Genomic DNA, 23,362 nt, shown 5'->3' with positions numbered 1-23,362 from the left:
CCGCCGGCGAGGCCTTGCTCGAGCCCCTCAGTAGTCGAACGGAGTGGCTACGCGGCAGTAGGAGGGAGCTCTGCGCGGAGCAGGGCGTACCCCGCGGGAGACCTCCCACTGCGAGCAGGGTCAGGTGGGCTGACCCATGCGGGATCCTCCGACAGTGAGCGGAGGGGCGACAGCGCAGGCGGACCGCAAGGGATCGGCAGACTGCAGAGAGGACGGAGAAGATTTTAGAGTTTGCAAGCATAATTTGAACGGTTTTGAATATGTAAAGGAGTTTTTTTTTTTTTGCAAAATCATAATTGTACTGTAGTTGCTACAGATCTGGCCGGTGGGATCTAAGTTTTACTACTCGGCCAAAGAACACATGCAGTCCAAGACACTAGCGTTGGTCCAGGTCGTTGTCCAACAATTTGTACCGGCAATCGGGTGCACTTAATGTTGTAGCTAGTGGGACATGGAACACTGTTCAATAATGTGAATACCGAGATCAATACATAACATTGTACGCACATGGACTTACATCTGGCAGGGACTGGTTGGTCCAACATCCAGGAGCATATAGACCCGGGAGTCAAAATGCATTTCCGATATTCCCATACATACATAATAAGTGTCGTGGTTTTAGTTTATGTATCGGAGGGAGCGGTACTATGATACTCATAAACCTAAGATGGGAAATTATTATTAGATGACCATAGTATTCATATTGTATGAAAGATTCAAAAATTATAAAGTTTACCATCGTAGAGACAAATCTGTTCGCTTGGTGGCTCTGGTCCAATATCAATACCTGCAAATGAAGATCGACTGTTGCACATCTTGTTATTGAAGTAAACCGGCAAATTACATAATAAAAATGTGGTAAGTACATAACTTGGAAATATAGTTAGAGATTTCTGATAAAAGGTCTTTCCCCGTAGGATATTGAGGTAAGATCATCTTACAAGAGCACTAAGCTCCCAGGGTTCTGAGGCCCTGTGGTTGCTCCGTGCTAGCTCCAATTGAGTGATGACACGAGGATAGTCGGTTCATGTGTTTGCTACGTGTTGCGGTGTTGGGCGACACCGCGACAGGACGCTTGTGTATTTGTTACAGGTTGAGCTACAGACCGGGAAGGGGACAACTTCGTTTTCCTCTCGATCCTTAATTCTACTGTAGATCGCTCACGGAACCTCTTCTGCGGTTGACTTCGGTCCGCTCAACCACAGCTCCCACGCTCCTGCCTGCGTCGATTCCTCCCGTCCGGCGACCGGCTACTCAAGCGCGGCTTCATCCCCGACCCCCCCTTCGACCCTCCTACCATGGCATCTCAGCCCCCGTCCGATCTCCCACACCAGAAACGGTGGAGGTAAGGTAACGACCCCCATCTCACCTTGTACACCCCAGCCCACAGCCGCACACCCTCCAGCATCTATTCACCAGACCTAGATGCACACACGCGCGGCAGGCCTAGCGATTGCGGCGACACCGGCGGGAAGCAGTCAAGCTGAGCAGAAGAGCAGCGGCTAGAGGAGCACGCGCTTGCGGCAGCGACCGGCGGACATGCGTCCAGGCGAGCAGTGGCCAGCGGCGACCTGCTGGCAGGGCAGGCAACGGCAAGGTACTCTTCACTTTCTTCAGTCTTCAGCTGTTCAGCTCTTGCTTCAGCCGCATCAACTGATCAACATAGCAGTCTAGCTCTAGCAGATTACCGGTAGCATACTAGCAGATTAGAACTTTTTGTATAGCTACAAGTTACAACTTAATCTATTTTTCTAGATTACAAGTTAATCTATTTTTCTGAACTTTGCTGCATTCAATGTCATTAAGCTATTAGTGCACAATTTGTAAGTTGAAGGAGTTCACCTAATTAATATGTTAAACATGTTTACATTCCCTGTAATATGAAGCAGTGGCTTCAAAGATTTGATCGATCTGATGTCTTAATCTTGGTATTACATCATCATTCTGTGTTTTGGTTGATTGCAAACTATGTCCTTTCATTAAAGGAAACTAAATGGTAGTGCAATGTTTTCATAAAGTCCCCTGTAGTGATGAACAGACATGTGAATTTTTTTTTAAGATGGGACAGGCGCGATGGTGCCCGGCGTTGCGCCGTTGCTGCGATGGCGGACACCAAGGCCATGTGCCCTGCTTTCCATGCCGCCAACAATGGCATCATGTTCGCTGCCAAAGTTGCCTTCCTCATCCCCGCAGGTGAGCCTCGCCTTCCACCGTTATTCCTAAGTTTTAAGTATGAACATACTGTAGCCGTATAACTTGTGTTTAACCCCCATGATTAAGGGTCATGTTGCATCTGCGGTAATGATTTTGTGGTTAAATCACCTTGTGCATAGACATGGGCGATATCTCTACCATTACTATGATCTAATTAGCATTTTAACTCACGCAGTTGAGTCAAAATACTGCTCCTACATTAGTAATTTGCCTGTCACCTGTGTGATTGAATCCTAATAATCCTTGATTCACTGTGCTATATTGCTTACACAATTCCACTATATGGTGGATTGCCTCAGTTTATATGCAGAACCTCAGGCTTCAGTCTTGGATCACTGGATTAGTCATTAGTAAAGTTGTTTTGTGCTACAATAGTATTACCTGATCATTACATTGTTCTCTTATGTTGTATATAAAGATACTAATATGATTTTAAGTGCATCAGATATTACATTAGATAAAAAAATCATTTTACATTTTGTGTAAAATATTATGGTTATTTTTCCTTTCTGGACTACAGGTTCACCACCTACGCGATATTTGGTGTCATCAGTTGACACGGAGCTGAGGTGCTCTAGGAGGGCACAACTCATCCCTGGTCTCTACTGGTGCCAAGGTCATGGGAAACCTCTCCCCTGAGCTTCGATGTCTCCCATCCCCTGGCGAGAGAAGTGCCGCCTTATTATCCAGAGTAGGTAAAGCTTGCTCCTTCCGTTGTGTGAATCCTGCCAAGATCCAGCGGAATTGCTTGTTCTATTTAAAATTTGGGAGATGGATTTGAGTTCTTAGGTGTTATATGGTCCCAAACTATGAATCGTTGGATTAGCTAGATGTATTCTTGTTTGTGTATTAGAAAGTTAAATTTCTGCAAGTGTGTATATATCCCAAGTCTGGCCTATTCAACAAGATGAGTCCTTGGCATTGTGAAGAAATTTGGGTTATTTGGTAATTTGTACCATAAAATTGATGCTTTAGTTCAGTCAGTGTTGTGATTCATTAATTTTTATATACAAAGGAAAAAATATAATTTTTTCCAGGGACTGTTGTTTGCGGGCTGAAATTGTTGGTATTGCTGAACAGTTAAAATGAGAATAATACTACTCCCTCTGATCGATATTACTTGATTCTAAAATGGATGTATCTACAACTAAAATATGTCTAGATGCATCCATTTTAGCATCAAGTAATATGGATCGGAAGGCAGTACTACTAAACCTTTCAGGCAGTTACTTCCAGCGAAAATGGAGGATGATGTGTGCTTCACCACATCATGAATCCTTTACCTCACATAGAAATTGCGTAAATTAGTAGTGCATTTTTGTTTTTCATTATACTAAATGCATAGCTGAGCCTTATCTCATTTCTTATGAAAGCTTGAAGAGAAAATCCATGGCAAGGAACTTGGATAAACAGATTTTTAGGATTAACCTAACACAATAATTGCTTTTAAAATATTTATGTGTAACTCTCGGATTACATATTTTATTATACGAATTAACTCATTACTTACGAGAGCCAGGAGACAGAAATTAAACATATTAGGAAGAGCATGATATTTAAGGCATCTTCTGAAAGCTGAGTTGAAAAATATACTAATGTCGGTTTACTTTATCCTACTGAGGTTTCGATTTCTTCGATGTATATAGTTTGTATGATTCATGTGTATGATTCATGTCCATCTATTTTTTCTATTAAAAGCAATATTCACATATGGTTCAGTAAGAAATGCTCACGTATAATGTAAGTTCTGGTGTGTTCTGTGACTTGTGAGTGTTGTCATCATAGGACAAAGTATTAACAGTTTCTTTCAGGCTTGCAATTCCAGGAATTTTGTCACAATAATACCTTTTTTGCAATTCTAAGGTTAATAAGGTGAATACATGAACGGCTGTCAAGAAATCTTGCATACCTACCCACTAGCTATACGTTACAAGGATGATACCGTTTTTTTTCTTTTTTCTTGACTTCTCTACTTTATGGTTCCTGGGATATGAGAAATTGTGTTGAGTTGAATTGATTCTTCTATTTATAATTTGGTAGATGGATTTGAGTTCTTAGGTGTTATGTTTGAGAATCATTGGATTACGTAGCTGTATATTCAGTTTGTGTATCAGGATGTTAATTTTTTTCAAATTTTCCTACTCAGCAAGATGAGTCCTTGCTTGTGAAGGTTGGTGTCGTGCAGACATAGCTTATATTTTTCCAATTCATTCCCTATAACATTTGTGATGTTCTGGAGTACTACATTCTTATTAAACCTTTTACTTCACTGGATTTCATATCTAAACTTATATCTATCGTGTCCCAGATTTGGAATTAAATCATGAAATTATCTTTGCATTGTTTTTTTTTGGAAAGTTAAGTGTCCCCTGCTAAGATAACCATATGAGCTGATGCATGATTTTTTTATCTCTTGTATTTAATTATTCTAATCTACTTAATGGAGTAGGTTTTCTGGTAGCATTATTGGCGTCTTCACGCTTCCTTTTGTGCTAAATAATTGTGAGTAGTTGCCTATGATATAATATAAGCTTATATGTGTGCTTAAATCTTATGAAGTAAACTTGCCACTGGTTTGATGTGTATCATGCGATTTTTACCTGTCATATCTAATTTATTCACTTTTCAATTTGTTTAATTTTACCTCATTGCTCCTGTTTTAGGCCCTTTGTACTTAACCTGACAAGAGCGGTAAGGAATATCTAGAAAATGGCTGGTCGGTACTTGGCGGGCAGCAGCAGAAGAGCGTAGAATGTGAAGGCCAGGAGCAAGTGCTGGCAAGAAAACATAGTACTTGTGAATTCTCTTCGGTCTGCTTATGCATGTTTTTAAGACTGATGGCCAGATCAGTGCAAATTTAAGGAGATGAATGTAGTCCTGCGTTGATGGTTCCGATGAGGCCAGTTAGCAAATCGGAAGGCTGGGATAAAGCCATCAGATATGATAGAGGATGCATTATATCCTGCTTCAAGGTATACACTAGCTTTTGATGCCTTACAGACTGAAGGTGCAATGATGTGACTTGTACCTACCAAATGAACATGTCATGACACATTCAAATTGGCTGCTTGGCCGGCTGCAGGTCTGAAAGAAGAGCTGACAAGGAATCTTGGTGTAAGCAGTCATCTTTTGGACTATTTCCTTGCTGTTTCTTCGTAAATTTCGTGAAATATCATGTCGAGCTTGTATCATTATAGCCGACTACCTAATTTTGTTTGTTCTATATAATTCCATGTGACATTTCGTACTTGCTAAAAGGAAAAATTGCAAGCCTAAGATAGGAGATAGTAATAAATTAGATTTATTACTTTACTCTTTTGCTTGATGCATATAAGAATATGCATTTAATTAGGCTGAGTATGCGCCACTGCGCGCACTCCACGTTTCGATATTGCACGCATTAAGCCGAAGGAAATTGTTTTTTGTCTGTGTCCCATTAGAAAAGTGAAGCGCATACCTGCCCACCAACTTAACTTACCAGCAGGAATGAGGTGCATATACTTAGCGACAATAACAACAATCGGGCGCAGCAGCGCGCGCCAGGTCCTTCTAGTAATCATTAATTAGCATTGCATCAAAACTTATTTTGGTTGAAACATGTCCTGTTGGAAAGGTAAATCTTATGAGGATAACTATATTCACATTCCAAAATTGACATGACTTCCCACTATTGCTTTCGAGTATACATCAATGCTTTACCTCACCTCATGTCTGATTCATGTATGACAAACTTCTAACTTAGCAATAAACTGCAAATGTATAGGCTACCAAACAATAAATATAATGGAAATGAAACTTGCTGAGAGCTTGTAAGAGCTGAAGTCTCGCACAGTATTTCAATTCAGCAAACAAAAATAGAAGGATTAATATGAGTAGTACCTTCTTTCGTGACTTAGAAATGAATCTGTAGTTGACTGTGTGAGTTCCTATTTAAGGGTTCAGTCCTTACAACCAATATCCGGAATAACCCTCTGAACCAATACAGCAGTGGGATGAATCAAAAAAAAAAAATCACATCAAAAAGTGAAGCAACATTGAGGCACAATATACTCTCTAAAGAAAAGCATTGAGGCACGATAGATTTTTCCCTGGCTTCAGCATCCAAACCTTCCACCTGTGGGGGATCTGAGCTGCTTCGATATGAGATGTACCAGTGTAAACTGGTTTGCACTAAATGACTAAACAGTCAAGGGAACCAAATTGGTGGCTAGTAACAACCATCACGCTTAAGCACTATCATCTTGAGTAATTATATTCCCTGCTTGCACCAGAGCGACGAGCTGACTAATTCAATAGACATTTCACTGTTCAACAGTAACCGAACTCTGCCTGGAGCAGGATATGATCAAGGAACATGAATCATAGGGAGAAAAACCTGTACCATAGTCATGAATTTGCCGAAAGAAAGGAACCTCAGCTGTTTCGGATGTGCAATGGCCCAGACCATGAGACAGCCGACGAATGCAGCATATCAGAAACCAAATCAAAAGTTATAGATACAACACCGCGAGATGAGGCCATGGAATGACAATCGATCGGAACCTGCTTGAGTTCAGATTGAACCTGAGTGGTTAATGAGAAGCTGTATACAGGATACTTACCCCAGATTCCCGTGTCGCATTTCCTCCTTCCCAATTTCCGATGGGTCTCCCTTTGCAGCCATAAGGTTGTCGAGAAATCCACCGCTACCTCCTTCGCATCCTTCCTTGCATCATCAACCCGCTGCCACCTCCTTTTTAGCCTCCTACTAGATTTAGATGTGCGCCTTGGCGCACGATCCCGTGAAACTCATATTGATCCACACTTTGCAATGCAAAAATTAGGTGAAAATGATAATTTGTTTATTAGGTTTCAAAAAATGAAATCGATATGATGATCTTACGATAAATCACACGAAGTTACACACGAAATAGGAGTCTCGCTTAATAAAGTTTTCCATGGTAATCATTGTTGGAAAATAAGGCCTTTTCCCTCGAAGTATCACCTTGTCACTGGATGACAGAGTTTCAGCCTTGTCAGTCTCATACTGAATATATCTCATACTGAATATATCTGGCTGAGATCCATTGTCCTGTAAAGAAAATAAAGCCGGACTTTATAACATGCACATGTAAGCTAGCAAGCCGGAGTACTTCCTCTAGCTGAGACAACAACACAAGCTACAATTGGATTAGTTCCAGGCAGAGGGGGGCTTCCGAAAGGCAATGAAAAAAGCCATGGAATTAACTAAAAAAAGCCGATATAAAGGGAGTAAAAGTAAAAATAGCGGGTCGTCTCGGAGGAAAAGAAATTGCACGTGCCGAATGCATCAAAAAGGGTAGACTTCCCCTCCAAACAATTCGTGCTAAAATTGATTATTGCTGCTATCCAATTCGAACTATCTATTGAGTATTAGGTGTAAAAATTTGGATATTCGTAGACGAAGAATAACTAATCTTATCTTTGCATTCTGTCCAGTGATAGAATAAAAAATAACAAGAGACTTTTTTTCCCGAAATCCTTGAAAAAAAAAATCCCTGAAAAAAGAAGAAATTCTACCTCTTTCTATAAGATTTAATGAAAATTGATAAATCATTTTAATATAATTGCTATGCTTAGTGTGTGACTCGTTATTTTTTTTTAAGAAAAAACTTAGTAATTATAGAAAATTAACTACTAACCAACCTATTGTTTCGTATTGTCGATATCCTAACTAAGAAACAGTCACTATATGAATAAATACCTCTATTATAAATGAATAGATGTATCATATAGTTGTAGCAACTTCTTTTTCTCTAAAAAAGAAATGAGATTCTAGGTTGTGAAGCAAAACTAAAGGGATGTGGATTTCAAGTTATACCCACTTTACTTTAATCGACTTCTTTTCTACTGCCCATAAAGAAGAAATGAAGTAATAGGTAGGGATGACAGGATTTGAACCTGTGACATTTTGTACCCAAAACAAACGCGCTACCAAGCTGCGCTACATCCCTTTTCCAAATTGTTATACAATGCCATTGTACACAATTCCTGTCTTCTTTTAAGCTACAGATTCGTTAAGTGCTTGAAGTCGTAAAATTGATTCTTGTAAACTAACTGTTGGCTTAGCCTTCGAAGAAGTGTCACCATGGTTTTAAAAAACATTAAATGAAGTGGCAGCATACTTGAGACAATATATTATGTTCAAACATATAATAAGAATTACAAAATACAAACAACTACATGGAGCACTCGACATGTTTCATTGATTTGAGATTAATCTTCCCCTGCAACTTGCTTGGATGGTTCTGAAGAGAAATCCAAATATATTGCCTTCTAAGTGAAGGCGGAGAAGGAACTGTACGAACCTGTTGAGCAGCCTCATAACCAACCAGGTTTTCTTCAGCTGAGCACCGCTTCATCTCGTGATTGCTCTCTCAGATCTCCTGAACTGTCATAAAGTTTCAGCTCGCGTGAGACCAACAATCAACCACTTACCATGCTAATAAAATATTAGATGTTGAGCTGTCAATAATATACTAAAACAGAGGAGGTGCTAATGAGTAATGACCTAAAAAGTAAACATATGCAAATGCAACTAAGGTTGAAACTCTTATGACCACTTACCTCGGGAATTTACTCAAACACCTTCGGTGCACACCTCCAACCTCAGTGTACATAATTGACCACATCTGAATCCTTCATTTGACCTTGAACACGGCAATAATAGAGACCACCAATATCCAGGAAATCACATCTGGACAGAGAGTAAATAGAGTCAACTGCCTCGCTGAGAATGATCGGTTAATGTACAACCATGGAAACAATTTTTTTTGGCATAAACACCAACAAGCCATTCCAGAATCTAGGCTAGCGTGGGCAAATAAACAAATGATGCAAGACAACACACACCCAAGCAAGAAAAACATCAACACTGTCGTCTTTCCGCTTAATTGCCATTCATGCACCAATTCATAGTAATCGACAAATCTCATCTGGAAGCAATCACAGGAGGCCTGGAAAATCAAATCATATCGAAAACTGCCATAGGCACTTGGAGTTGGCCACATTGGTTGAATTAGCAGGTACGAGGTTACAATCTTTTATTTTATCAGAGAGCAAATTACCGATAACTATCATATTACATTACTCAGTCCATGCCAATGCGTATTTATTTAGTTTTGTAACAACTTATGTGTAGTACATGAATAAAAATAGTAGTACACAATCAAGCAATGCATGATTTTTGAGAGTGATAGCAAGATGCAAATAGGTAATATATGCATATAAATAGGAGAAAAGATGCACACATATTCAGTACAAGGTTATAATTTTCTTTTATTCTGCACAGTGCAACCAGTATCCAACATAATGAGATTAAGTGAATACCTATCAGAGAAAACTAAAGAGACAACGTTCCAAAGATATCCTTTTCAGAATTAGTCATACTGAAAGGTAGACCATGGCCTGGAATAATACAGAAGTATCATTAGGAAAAACCAACAGAGATCATATTCGAATTTAAGAGGTGAAATTTTTAAGTGGGTAGAATTAACTAATCTATACTATAACTACCAGAAAGTAAGGTTTTACTCCCAATGTACACTATTTTAGAGTTGAAATCATGTATAGATTCAGCCACAAAGACAATAGTGGAAGGGAAACGTCTCTACACAGCAACAAAAGCAAAAATGCCAACACAGAGGTGTAAAATGATAAGAACACAGCTTAACTGATACTGTTCTTATTGATTGAAAACTGGAAAAACATGCCATTGTCTAGTTCTTCCGGAATCCAAAGAACAACCATTTTCCATCTCTTGTAACACAAACCAACCAAAGAATTGGTATATGTACTGAAATAATAAAAGTTTTTTCAGAAAAGCAGTAGAAACAGCTCAAAACATTGTCTATCCCTGGCTTATCAGAGCAAGTAATTTAAGGGGTAGATATAATAAAATGATTAGATGAAACAAAATGCCACAAGAAGGGAATGAAGCAATAGTCTAGGTGTGAGTTGTAAGACAAACAATATTACTTACATATTGGGGGGAACTACACTGAATAATCCTACATGTCTTTAATCTACAACCCTCTCCTCTAATTCGGTGTTCTATTTTTGATGACAGGCAAACGTTGCTATATATATAACGCATTTCTGTAAGGTTGATCTATGGACACTCTGGACAACACAGATTCTGAGCCCTAAAGAACAAAAAATTATTAGCTCACTTACTTGACATGCACCCAGCAAAAGTATTTGAAAAAAGTCAGGGTTGTAGGGAATAACATCACCTGCATTTATTTGTTCAGTTAATTCTTGATAGAACAACATAAGTATAGATAGCTTGATTAGAGCTCCCGCATCGGACAAGAGACCAATGATATTTTATCGACACCACCCATTCATCTAGGTAACTCATCTCGCATGATAGTGTCATTATAACAAACAACGCTAATGTAAGGTCAAACTTGATTATAAAGCAAGTACAAGGTAACTCATCTGCATGATAGTGTCATTACAACGAACAACTCTATTGTAAGGTCAAACTTGATTATAAAGCAGCACAAGCCTTCAAATAATACCTTAAACTGGTTCTAAAAATTACCAACTACAGTGTAAATCATTGACAAAGAAAATGGAGATAAAATATGGACATACAAAATAACTACATATCTCACGACCTATTCCAGTATACATTATACTATACTGCATAGAGCAAATAAGAGTAGAGAGCATGAGAATCACTCACACAAAAACTTCCATAACCCGATGATGACCAAGCATTGCAGAATCAAATGGAAATACCTTATGTTGCATACACTGATGGATTGACAAGCCAGAACCAAGAGCTTAATATTCAATTAATTTCTGGATCATACTATTGGCATGCACCACAAACAATAATTTTAATTCATGACCTATGAGGCCATGTGCACGAGGAGAAGGGCATAGTGGAGGATGACCTCAAATAAATAATGACCTAAATATACAAGACACCAAAAACCAGTTGATAGAATCAGCACCTGCAGGAAAAACCATTTTAAAATTTACAGCAAGATATTTATACAATGCAACCAATCAACTTCCTGAACCAAAATATTATATATTTCAGTCATCAGAAATTATATATACCAGTAACTCTAGAATTGCATTTTATAACACAAATTATTTTCCCTAAAAAGCTGCAATGGTCTTGTATATGATTCACTTTGCGTTTCCACCATAAATAGAAAATTTTAAAAATCTGACCTTTGCCATCAATTCAATAGCCCATCCGATACAATATTTTTCTGGTAGTTAAAATTTAGGGAAACTTAAAGCTAAACATGCCACCATAACTGAACAGATTTTTGTCTGAACATTTAATTATACCTCTTCTGCAGCTTATATTAGTCACTGAATTCATTTGCACACTTTTGTTCCATTCACCCTCAAGAACTGAAAGAGGAACCTGTTGCACGGTTATGCAAGCATCTTACTGCATATGGTAAGATCCTCCTCAATATAACCTTATATCCATCAAGCTTTCCTTCTGCTTGTTTCCTGCAGTGGACCTCAATAAACCAATAGTAGTAGAAGGCATTGGCTCAAAGCATCTGACAGCACCGTGTACCAGCATTAGAAAGAGAAGGCCAGCCATCAATCATGCAGCCACTAAATTACAATGCATTGCGAAGTAAATCATTCGAGGAGCAGCAAAAATCTATTACTGTATCAACACGTTGTGAACAGGCAAGACAAAACTTCCACTCTAAAACTCAAATGAGAAAGTTTTTATTCAAAGAGACATATATCTCGCTTATCTTTGAAAACTAAAATACGTGTTAAACTAAACACAGATCTGTTCTTATCTTTCTCCATGAAAAATAAAATACACACCTCATCCTTATCACTACATGGCCCAGAACATGCAGCAAAAATGTTCAGGTACAATCATCATCAGCTCAAAATACATGGATATTGGTTTGCAGCTTAGAGAAATTGCAGGAGCTGTAATATTAAGTATTAAGACTCAAAGATCATGAAAAACTAAATGATGTATGAATCAAACAACCAATCAAAAGAAACCCTTTTCTTGTCTTCTATCATCCAGTATTTTAGTGTAAGAAACCATACACTTGATCAGTAGGGAGAGGATCATGAGAGCTGGAGTGGCGACGACCATGCCCCGCTGCACCCGTCCGTCTCAGCGGCACGCACTGCACTACGGTTACGATGGTAATGCCACAGGATCCGTGTCGAGTAGCATGCACTCCACCGTGACAAGTACAACGCACCGCCCCATTGACACATTGCTTGACATGTACAATAAATTCTTCTCAAAGCAACTTAATAGCATAGGTGAAAACATCCGACCACAAAATACAGTATCCAAATCCTTCTTCTACACTATGACAGTAATAGCCAATAGATAGGTCGATGAACACAACATCTAGTTTGCATTTTTATATCATTATATGTGAATATGGCATACAAATTGATATGGTAAAATAATGAAGAAAAAAAATCAAGTTCGATGGACTATATACCGGACGAACAATGTCCTTGTAAATGATCCAGACCAATCCCCACAGCAAGACAGAGGTCAGATTGGAAGCAATGCCATGGATGATATCTCTAGCAGCCCTCGATCGCTGATGTGTGCCGCCCCCACAAACTTAATGAACTCCAAGAACGCCCTGTGCAAGTGAGAATATCCACCTCATTAACAAAATGCATATAGCATCAAAAGGAAGTAATAAGATCATGATTATCAAACAACAATTAGAATCTAACATAGGAAAAAATCTAATCTAATAATCTAAAAGAGGTTAATGATATATTGGCAGTTACAACAATATTAAGGAGCTGCCATTCAATGAAGAAAATCAGTGCAAGTGAGAATATCCACCTAGAAGATAAAGCATCTAGCAAGAGTATAAACAAATTACTACACATCAACCTGCATAAATGTTTACTTTGGTAGAGAAAAGATGAAGATGACTCGTGACCTGGGATAAAGATAAATAAGTACAAGCTCACATTTGCCTTCTTCTCCTCCACCAACCAGTGATGCTAGTCCGCCGAGCCCTATGACTGCACTTCCGTGAGCATCCCTGCAACAGCCGGTCCTCACCACATTGATTTGCATCCTCCCTGACCTGCTCCTCTCTTCAGCACTGCAACAAAACCAGAAGGTTTTGAAGTAAAGTAATCACAACTCACTGACCAAAACAAACCATGAAATTTTCAACTAAAAAATATGTCAATGACCCCATATGCAAACCAATGCCCATAATCCAAAGGATTGCCTCAACCTCTCGCATGTACAAAGATCAAACTAATCCCAGTGCACCAAGTGGAAGACATTAGGCCCTCGGATCTCAGTTAGAAATCAAACAGACAATACAAGGAGGTGATTTTGGGTACAAACCTGAACCGTCGAGGCCAGCCATGTTAAATCTCCCATCGATCCCCAGATATATTCTTGTGTTCATAAGCATTATAATTTTATAATTTTTAACAGTTTGCTAGGATTCCGGAGAAGCCTAACTTTTTATGTTTACCTGCGTTATGCAAATTTCAAATTAGCAAGAAGGATCCATAAATCAGCAAGTGGCTACAACTAAACAGTGTGCTACTTGTATTGCATCCTTTCATATCTTTACGAAGAGAAGATGATGGTTGCAAGAGGAGTACCTCAGATCCTCACCGCAGCGCCACCATTATCAGCATGTGTAGCTCACCCTCAACAAATCTAGTACTGAAATACAACCCATAAATATTCAGATACGAAGTTGCAATATGAAAGAAACTGAATCAATCTTGTCATGGGGAAGAAGAGGCGGGGAAGGGACATCATGGAAGTGAAGAAAGAGGCATTACCTTCAGCTTGGAGACGCCGACGCGCATCTTCTCGCCGGCGCAGACTCCATGTCGAACAGCTCGCGAGTGACGGCGACCACCATGGCAGGGAGAGGCGTAGAGGTGCCTCACCGCTGCAACTCCTTGGTCGCCGCCTCCAGCACCGGCGGACCTCTGGAGGGCTTCCTGCTCGGCCTCCTTGCCCATATCGAGAAGCTTGCGGGTGACGGCGGCCACCATGGCAGGGAGAGGCGCACGAGGTACCTCAAGGCTGCAACTCCTTGGTGCTCACCTCGCGGCCAAACCGGAGCTGAGCTGGAGGCAGACCACCCACATCGGTCTGCATCTTCCATGCCTACTCCCCACGTCGAGCGGACGCGGCCGACGGCGGCTCACCGGAGATGGAGTGGAGGGCAGGGATTGGGGAGGAGCACGGGAGGGGATGAGATGACGAGGCGGCGCTGCTTCCGCCGGGCAGCCCTGCGACGGCGACGAGGGATTGGGCCAGGGAGGGGCTGGAGGTTGGGCAGAAAGGGGATTGGGCAGGAGAGACGCGACAGTCGATTGGCGGCTAGGGTTTTCTAGGATGGGCTTCTTCTTTTTATATGACAGAGCGAAAAATTTGCACGGTCAAGATTTGCTGTAAGAGTGATCCGACGGCTCACGTGCAAGGATCGCTGTGAGCCCCCCTATGGGGGGCATCATATACAACGTTAGACTAGATTTTAATGTGCGCCTTGGCGCACGATCCCGTGAGACTAATTGTAGGAGGGAAAATGATAATAAATTTTCTTAGATTTTAAAAAATGTAGTGAAGCACACTAAATTAAAAATAGAAAAACATTCATTTATTTACCACCAGGAGAACATAAGAAAAATATATTATACCAACTAATGGTTGTTCATTCAGCCAAGAGCAACAAAAACAAGTGAACACCAAAAGCCGCAGCATGGTCTTCAAAAGGCATGGCATAGAGGACATATAGCAAATATAACATATCATCTGATAGCACGCCGACTAAGAGGATCTACAGAGCCAATAGAACCAATGCAAGACACAATCATCCAAACTAAGAAACCGCCAGAACAACAACACACCGCGCAAGGTTCCTATAGGCTTGCATTCCCTCGTAGTTTTAGTCGTGAACATGAATCCATACAAACCCTGCAATAAGTGCGCAACTTGCATGGCTAATTCCTCGCACGGAGATCGCGAACTGAACGACACAGTTGACCAAAAAAAGAACCGGGTGAGCCCGGCTCCCTCCTGGACAACAACGATCTCAAGCTCCATGCCTCCATGGATAGAACCATCACTGCCCACCTCACGTAGGTTCTTGGGTCTAAATGCATTCATCTTCTAGGTATAACCCTGAAAGGAGAACATAAAAAACAATAGTGATTTAATAATTTGGAAGGAAGAGCTAGGAAAACAAATGGGTGTTATAAAAAATAATCTATACTATGCAAAGGCAAAGGCAAACAAAAATGCTGACATATAGCAAGGCCATCGCACTACTTGTTCTGATGGAAAATTAAGTAATTCGAGGAAGGGGACCTAGACCGGCAATATGTGTGTCGGATGGACCAGAGCACAGCTCATACTACAAAATGCTACTCGGTAAGTTATTTGTCTGTGAAGCGTGATATGAACTGTGTCAAGAGAGGCGAGATAAGAAAAAACACATGTATGTGAGAACCTCCAAACCAATAGATATATGATGTGGCAACACAAACTCTTGAGCATACATAAACATCATCTTTTCTTAATATAAAAGTTTCACTTTCTGCAAGCATAACCTAGATGACAAGAGGGGATAATGGTGGAAATGATTAAAGGTTAGGCATAGAAGAAGTTTTCGATTGCAGTATTTTCCTTTCTTTAACACACATATAAATGACACCTCCTCTTCCACCTTTTTATCCATTTTAAATTAAATTCAAGCTATTAAATTTGTAGACATATGTAATATGAAATTTTTATAACAATGATAGAAAGCCATATACTGCAAAGTTCGGTTCTTTCTATGCCCTGACCATTCTAGTTCTGTTAGTCTATCACCTTATTAACCCTCAATTGACAAATTGGCACAGGACCGCATATTACTCTCATCTGATGGTTCAGTTTGGGAAAACGTATGTTAGTCGAAAACTCTGGAAACAACACGACCAACCAATGCAAAGAAGTAGCAAGCACTCCGATGAAGCTTCAACCCCATTGCCTCACTACTGACAGACAAGGTTCTGGAGATAACTGTAGGGGGTTCCCCTACTGCATTTCTTTCAACGGAACAGATATATAACTGATCAAACGAAGGAGCAAATAAGGACCAGTGAGTGCATAACAATCAGGTGACAACATATAGTATTTAAGATAGACAAAACCAATGTAACTTGATAAGATGCCTAACCAACAGATAAAAAATGGCCAAGAACACACTATTTTACACGAGGTATATTAGAAACATCATGATGTTTTACCAGAGTGGATAACTATTAGGTAAAGGGAAATCTATCCACACAGTAAGCTACGTAGTATTCAACAATTTTTGTGTGTATAGAACAGTTGTTAGACCGAACAATCAGCAAGAACCAAAAATCTTGTATATTCTCAATAACCAATTTAAATTTGTCACACGCGAGAACAAATGGAAGCAAGCAAAAACTGAAGCTTTACCGAGGCTAATAAATCAAAAGGAAAAGAAGGAAAACAAAATTAGCTAACTAAAGCGGGAGAATGCAAGTGTGGAGACAACTGGAACCCAACTGTTAGTGTTATGTAAGGATAAGAACATAATCCACAGGCATCCTTATAGGTGACGATGTTAAACACAAAATCATTAAACTCTTATAGGTACTTTGCAGTTCTGCAGGTCATACATATGGCTTCACGGAGAACAAATGGTTTTTACATGCAAATAAATAGCAGAAAATTAGTTATTCCCTCATCTTTGGCTTGTAAAAAACCTTCTTTTCTATGAATGCGTTGAAATACAATGCTTTTTATGTTTTCACGAAAAATTATACCGATGATATTAACACACAATTTTTACCCAGGAAAATAGATATGGGTAACTAAGACCATGTGTGACACATCGCAGGCACAATGCAGAAAACAAAGGGAATGCATCTCTTATAATTTATTATTTTCACCAATATCCAGTGGAAAAGAAAGAGTAGCTAAAAATCAGAAGTGAACCATCAGCCTAAAACAACTTGTTTCATCACTATTGTTAGCAAGCATTTTCGGTCAGTAAGCCAGTAAAGAGAGTCATGGGAAAATATTTTTTATAGAACATAACCTTTCCATGGAAACATAAGTTTCACTTCAGAAACTGAACAATTGGTAGATGCACTGAACAACTGGTAGATGCACTGAACAACTGGTAGATGCAAATAAACAACACACAAAAGAAATAGAAATACCTTGTTCCATGGTCATTCAGCTCGTCCCAAAAAATAAATGCAGAACAAACTCGCAAGATAAAAGCATACACGTGGGATAACCAAGTAAAATTTAAGAGCGGAAATATTAAAATGGTAGCATGGACTGATCTAAACTATAAGTATGAATGGATGAGGATTTTACTCCCAATTTACACAATTTCAGACCTGAAATCATGTATATGTACTGCTGAAGTGCTGATATGATAGCATGAAGACACGTTATTATAAAGGGGAACTTCTCTAGATAGTTTAAAAAGCAATAATGCCAACTCAGAGGAATCGGGATAAGTGAACGGTTGAACTGATACTATTATTATTGACTGAAAAACTGGAAAGGAGCCATGTTGTTGTCCAGTTCTGACGGAATCAAAAGAACGATTATTTTCCATATTTGGGAACACAATCCATCAGAAGAATAGGTATATCTACAAAAGTAATTAAAGTTTGTTCTGTCAAAGCAGTAGAAATAGCTCAAAAATGTACAATGAGGTTATTTTAGTGCACAACAGTACTTCTAGCATGACAGGGTACGTATAGACATTTGGGTCAACAAATAGGTTGATAGTACCTCATAGGTTGCTTCTCTATTTCTTGGGTATATGCATGAAGGGAACATGATTCTCCGGCTGCCTTCCTTTTGAGTATCTGCATAAGACAATTGATCACAATTAAGGCCATATATAGTGTTATTATGATTGAGGTACAAATTAAAAGGAGAATCAAGTATTTGAACTGGGTATAAGGGGCATGTCTTGTCAAACACCACCCATTTGTCCAAAGGGTGACTTTTCGGGCTTATTATTTTGTAATCAGTGGGTGAGTAACTTGGTTGGTTGATTAGCACTTGGAGCAAAACTGGGAAGCAAGCTGAATGCAATGGGCGAGGGAACCAAAATTAAATGAATCTGAATAACACAAATAAGTATAAACTTAACCGACAAATAGCAACTACTTACAACTCTTTCACTCACACCAATAGGAGGCAAATGCTGATTCTAACAAAGTTATTCTGATCAAAATATGCTACTTCCTCTGGTTCATATTAATTGACTCTAGTATGAATGTATCTAGGAACATTTTAGTTCTAGATACATCCATATTGAAGTCAATTAATATGAATCGAAGGGAGTAACAGAAGAGCTTAAGTTGATCAAAGCTAATGTAATAACGTTGCAAACACCATGGGAAAATCATCTAAAACAGAAGATGCTAGGATGCATGAAAGTAGTAGTGTAAAGTTCAAAAACAATCAAACATGAATGTAAAAAGAATCTTAAGTAAAGGGCGGAAAACAAAAAATGAACACCTCAAAAATATTCTGTTTTTAGATGTATAGATATAGAGTATAATTTATGCACTTGCAGATAGCATTTAGAAGTCAAAATGTGAAGAGATACACACACAAACAGAGTATAGCACACATTAGTCGTGTCCAATTTGGAGCTTATGTTTTATCATACAACACGATAAAGTGAAAACATTTAGTCAAGGAACTGAAAATAAAGGAGAGCAACTCTTAGTGATGCAGGTTTGTAAGATCACATCAGTAAGAACCTATTTTACTTGAAGCTTATGTTTTACTGATTCACTAATGTTCCTACCCAAAGCTACACCATCCTTCATATCATAAGAAAAGGTGAAATGGTTCAACATATATATATATCACCTTAAGACAAAAATATGTATGGGAAGTCCAAGGCAGTAACACCACCAATAGCTCCTCACAGCAGTGTCTGTAAATAATGCACGTTGATGGTAGCTCAAGATGAATCTTGGCTGATGAGATGAAGGCAACAATGAGAAACCTTTGTTAAAAGCGAGATTATTCTTCACCTGGGTTAATAAAAATTGTAACAGATAACCTAGGTCCTGAGATGACAGCCAGCATAGACCCATGGTGGTTGAAGCAAGGGCTCGCCCAATGATGTATCTTCTCATATTTTCTGTATCGCCGCCACCGCCGCTTCAGTATCTGAAACCGTCACACAACAATACCTCCTAGAAAGGCAGGTATAAAGAAGATGAGAACTCAAAAATAGGAGCTGCCAAATATCGATTCATAGTTCGTATTTAGCAAACCTGGTCTACAGAATCCCAAAGTTCCAAACAGAATTAAAAGCTCTCAATAAAAGACAAACAATCTAGAAACATATATTGTTACAATAAATTTCATAAAAGGTTCAATTTTAAACAAATAAATTAAGTCAGTATTGCGTGGTGAATAAATTGTCTAAATGACTATATAGCAGTACGCACCTATGTCAATATTGACAACTGGGACATCCACCTAATTCCATGTAGCATCCTTCGAACAAATGAGAATCGATCGGCAGTGTAGTATCAAGTACCAAGTACCAAGAGCCATATGTTTTACAAAAGCTAACAAAGCATATATAACTATTGTTCTGCCGAATTTAGAAGGAAACTTAGAATAAAATGATACCTACCATCCAATCATGCTTACCCTGCATCAGATCCACAGTTGGTTCTTGGTTCAAATTCATTTTCTTGAAATCATGCTCTATGGATTGGGAAGCCTGTTCAAAAAAATGTGGTATTGGAGAATAAACCTGAATGTGTGGGCATGAGTATTAGCACACTACAACCATTCAGTTGTCATTGGGAGCATTTTAAGCCAGATTTTGAGTACCATAAACAAATAGTTCCAGAAGCAATATACTTCTCTAAGAAGTTGCAAGGTAGCCTGGAAATAGTGGCGATGTGAGTTGCTAGGGATGATATGCTTAATACAATCAACTGAAATTCATACATACCAGCCGACTTTTCTAGTTTGAGTCAATCCTCCTAATTAAGTCTACTTCATTAATGCATGTAATTATTCGCCTAGAAAACAAAGCAGAAAACTATAACTCTGTAGATATTGTAGAAACGAAAATTTTAATTCAGTTGAAAGGAACAGACCTCCCGTACTAAATCTTATACCTCATCCCAACACAAAATGAATGGTTGAAGCTCTTAGGAACTTCCAACACGAAAAAACGAATTCAGACAGATCAGTCCTGTAGAGAGTCCAGCCATCCAGATTCAAATCGGTAAGAAACTCTATACACACCGAACCCCCCAAAAAAGGAATCAGTTTCCTATGATTCTAATGAACAACTTTCACTCATCCTTTTGTTTACATAATATAATTTGAATTACAAAATGTGTTTCTTTTCTGCTCAATTCAAAACCCACAAACATATTCAACCAACTGCTACTTTACTACTGGTCATTCGTGATGGCTAGTTTTTAAAAATGGTCCAGCCATATAAACATAATCAAAGTGGAATTCTACACATAAAAAAACACATCAGAAGTGACCCTTGAAACCTGGGTATCAGAATCAAACCAATGAACTTGCACCATAAACCATGTAGAATCACATGCAGAGACAGTATATTTAGACAGCCAGAATCTAATCTCCTTGGCCCCGCTACCGGCATCGTCGTTCTTTGCGCCTTCCATCAAAATCTTCGACTTTCCACCTCTAGGCTTACCATCTAGGACCCATGCAGCCTAACCAACAAAAAGTAGCTGCAAACTCAGACTTCCTTCTTTGTGTGTGGTTATCACTCTACCTTGTGATACAATCATACAAAATATCTGATACATAAAGAGACATGATCTTTGAACATCTGAAATCTGCAACTTCGAAATCTGATGGGCTTCAGAAGAAACATATTCAAACGATTTTATTAGCACGTGAACTATGCTACTGTAAAAGCCTAAAGAAGGTTCAGATTAAGAAGATGTTTGTTTGCAGCTATCAGATTTAACGATGTGTGCCCTCATTGATGCATGCCATCTGGTGTTCTCATGATCTCACCACAAATCAGTTCGAAGAACCAAGAACATTGGGGTGCCTCCACATCGTCCACCCTCTCCACGTTAACATCCAACGCTTACCTGCGAGCACGAACAATGAACAGGCATGAGCGGCCGCCGACAGTATAGTCTACAGTACGCAAAAATCAGCAGGGTAGGGATGAGGAACTCACCGGGTGGGGAGGCAATGCATTGGCGACATGAGCATGTTCATGAAGATTAGTGAGATCTCTCCTGCACTGAGGGCGTCAGCAAGTGAGAGGGCGAACACCTTGGTATACACAAGTTGCGATGTAGCATTTGCATCCTGGTTCTCATACCTTTGATGTAAACAGAGCAACAAACAATAAATCTAAAATGTGTAGGTGCCCTATCATATAAAGAGCTGCAATCTAGATTTACAAAAAAGACCAGCCTACAAATAATCTCTTTGCCCATACAACCAAAGAAGACAAACCTAATATAACAGATCCAACACCTAACAAAATCGATTAGATTAGTAGTAACACATACACAAGATTGACGGAGGATTCTAGGTAGAGAGATACATGTAGATACAGGAGGGAGATGGTTACCTATCAGCAGCAAAAATGTGACACCCAAAGCTCACTAGAGAATTCAGTGATTCAGTTTTCACACAAAGAGGGAAACCTAGGATGCGTGACTGCCTTGTAGACGTGGAAAATTGCCGGCCGGCCGGAAGGAGGCGGCAGTGGAGGAGGGCACGCAGCTGCGATGACGCTGGAGGCCGAACCCCTCCATCGGTCCAGTCGTCTGCTCCCCAGGTCGAGCTCTACCTCCTCTAGCCATGGCACCCTGCTGTCCTTCCGCTCTCCTCTCGGCAGCCTTGTGCTCCTCCCTAAGACTGCAGGTCAGGATCCTTGACGGCACCTCGGGGCCGCGACGTCGCGAGCGGCGGCCGGTGCCTCTCCAGGCGAATTCCGCCGCGGCTCGGATCAGGAGAATAAGGATGTGTGATAGGGAGGAGGATTTGATCGGTGATTGGAGTCTTGGAGAGAGAGATACCAGGGATAGACTGCGGCGGCGCGAGCGGCGGTGGTGACAGCGCGAGCAGCGATCGAGCAGGAGGGATCTGGGGAGGAATGAACGGGGAACGGATTAGGTTTGGTTCTCTCGCCTCACACGACCATCGCTGCGGGAGATATTTTGGAGCGGGCCTATTCTCATGTGACGCGTGGACCAACCGGTGGAGACAAGTCACCGCCCAGCCGGTGGGCAAATCCTATACACCGACCAGGTCGGCCGCTACCGCGCGCCGCACACCCCCCGCGCGCGGTATGGGCCGGCCTGGTCGGCCCAGTTCGCTTCTTTTTTCTGTTTTCTCTTTTTTTTTCTTTTTTTCATTTCTTTCCTTTTTCTTTTTTATTTTTGGTTTCTTTTTTGTTTCTTTTTCTTTTTTTCTTTTTTCTTTTCTGTTTATTTTTGTTCAAATTTGAAAATTGTTTAAATTTAGAAAATTTTCAAATTTGAAAATAGTTCAAAATTTTAAAAAAAATAAATTTAAAAATCGTTCAAATTTGAAAATCGTTCATATAAAAAATGTTCAAATTAAAAAAGCGTTCAAATTTAAAATCCGTTCAAATTAAAAAAATGTTCAAATTAAAAAAGCGTTCAAATTTGAAATCCGTTCAAATACAAAAAGTATTCAAATTCTAAAAGCGTTCAAATTTGAAATCAGTTCAAATATATAAAGCGTTCAAATTTGAAAAAATATTCAAATTCGAAAATTGTTCATAATTAAGAATGTTAATTTTTGGAAAAAATAAAATTTACAAATTTTAAAAAATGTTCAAATTTAAATTATGTCCATATCCGAAAATATTCAAATTTCGAAAAAATGAAATAAAAATCTGAATATTTTTAAAATTTTGGAAATTTCGAATCTGAATAGATTTTGAAATTTTATTCTCCGAATTTTTTATTTTAAAGTGAGATATTGAAAAAGAAAATTATTAACGAAAAAAAAACGACAAAAAAGAAAACAACTTACCTCCTCTTAATGGGCCGCGGCCCAACCAACCGACCTGGTCGGTGGGGTGTGCGGTGC

At 39.4% G+C, this 23,362-nt stretch overlaps 4 long non-coding RNA genes and 1 other non-coding gene across 12 annotated transcripts; 1 reads left to right on the top strand and 4 right to left on the bottom strand.

Annotated features, from left to right (window-relative positions):
* Positions 1–4,928: 4,928 nt before the first annotated feature.
* Positions 4,929–5,565, top strand: LOC124653034. The gene is made up of 2 exons (XR_006987804.1): positions 4,929–5,186; positions 5,297–5,565. It is a non-coding gene; the product is annotated as an uncharacterized LOC124653034 (long non-coding RNA).
* Positions 5,566–7,249: 1,684 nt separating this feature from the next.
* On the bottom strand, positions 7,250–8,924 carry LOC124658057. Its single transcript, XR_006988992.1, has 3 exons — positions 8,800–8,924; positions 8,541–8,623; positions 7,250–7,285 (listed from the first exon to the last, which is right to left on the bottom strand). It is a non-coding gene; the product is annotated as an uncharacterized LOC124658057 (long non-coding RNA).
* TRNAP-UGG lies at positions 8,113–8,186 on the bottom strand. The gene has a single exon. It is a non-coding gene; the product is annotated as a tRNA-Pro (tRNA).
* Positions 8,925–9,560: 636 nt separating the features above from the next.
* On the bottom strand, positions 9,561–14,211 carry LOC124658056. 2 transcript variants are annotated; one of them, XR_006988991.1, is made up of 8 exons: positions 14,041–14,211; positions 13,855–13,918; positions 13,589–13,721; positions 13,198–13,334; positions 12,705–12,854; positions 10,925–11,198; positions 10,467–10,594; positions 9,561–9,639 (listed from the first exon to the last, which is right to left on the bottom strand). It is a non-coding gene; the product is annotated as an uncharacterized LOC124658056 (long non-coding RNA). The 2 variants fall into 2 exon arrangements; XR_006988990.1 differs by lacking the exons at positions 9,561–9,639; positions 10,467–10,594; positions 10,925–11,198 and having other exon boundaries at positions 12,596–12,854; positions 14,041–14,207.
* Positions 14,212–14,888: 677 nt separating this feature from the next.
* On the bottom strand, positions 14,889–22,250 carry LOC124657112. Of its 7 annotated transcripts, XR_006988778.1 has the most exons (5): positions 21,468–21,798; positions 19,300–21,375; positions 19,133–19,199; positions 18,035–18,111; positions 14,889–15,391 (listed from the first exon to the last, which is right to left on the bottom strand). It is a non-coding gene; the product is annotated as an uncharacterized LOC124657112 (long non-coding RNA). The 7 variants fall into 7 exon arrangements; XR_006988774.1 differs by lacking the exon at positions 19,133–19,199 and adding an exon at positions 21,870–22,250 and having other exon boundaries at positions 14,889–18,111; positions 19,329–21,375; positions 21,468–21,614; XR_006988776.1 differs by lacking the exon at positions 19,133–19,199 and adding an exon at positions 21,870–22,250 and having other exon boundaries at positions 14,889–18,111; positions 19,329–21,375; positions 21,468–21,528.
* Positions 22,251–23,362: the final 1,112 nt, after the last annotated feature.

Source organism: Lolium rigidum, chromosome 5 (assembly GCF_022539505.1).
Source record: "Lolium rigidum isolate FL_2022 chromosome 5, APGP_CSIRO_Lrig_0.1, whole genome shotgun sequence".
Taxonomy (NCBI): domain Eukaryota; kingdom Viridiplantae; phylum Streptophyta; class Magnoliopsida; order Poales; family Poaceae; genus Lolium; species Lolium rigidum.
Note: the sequence above shows the minus strand (reverse complement) of the source record. Positions and strands in the feature narration are given on the sequence as shown.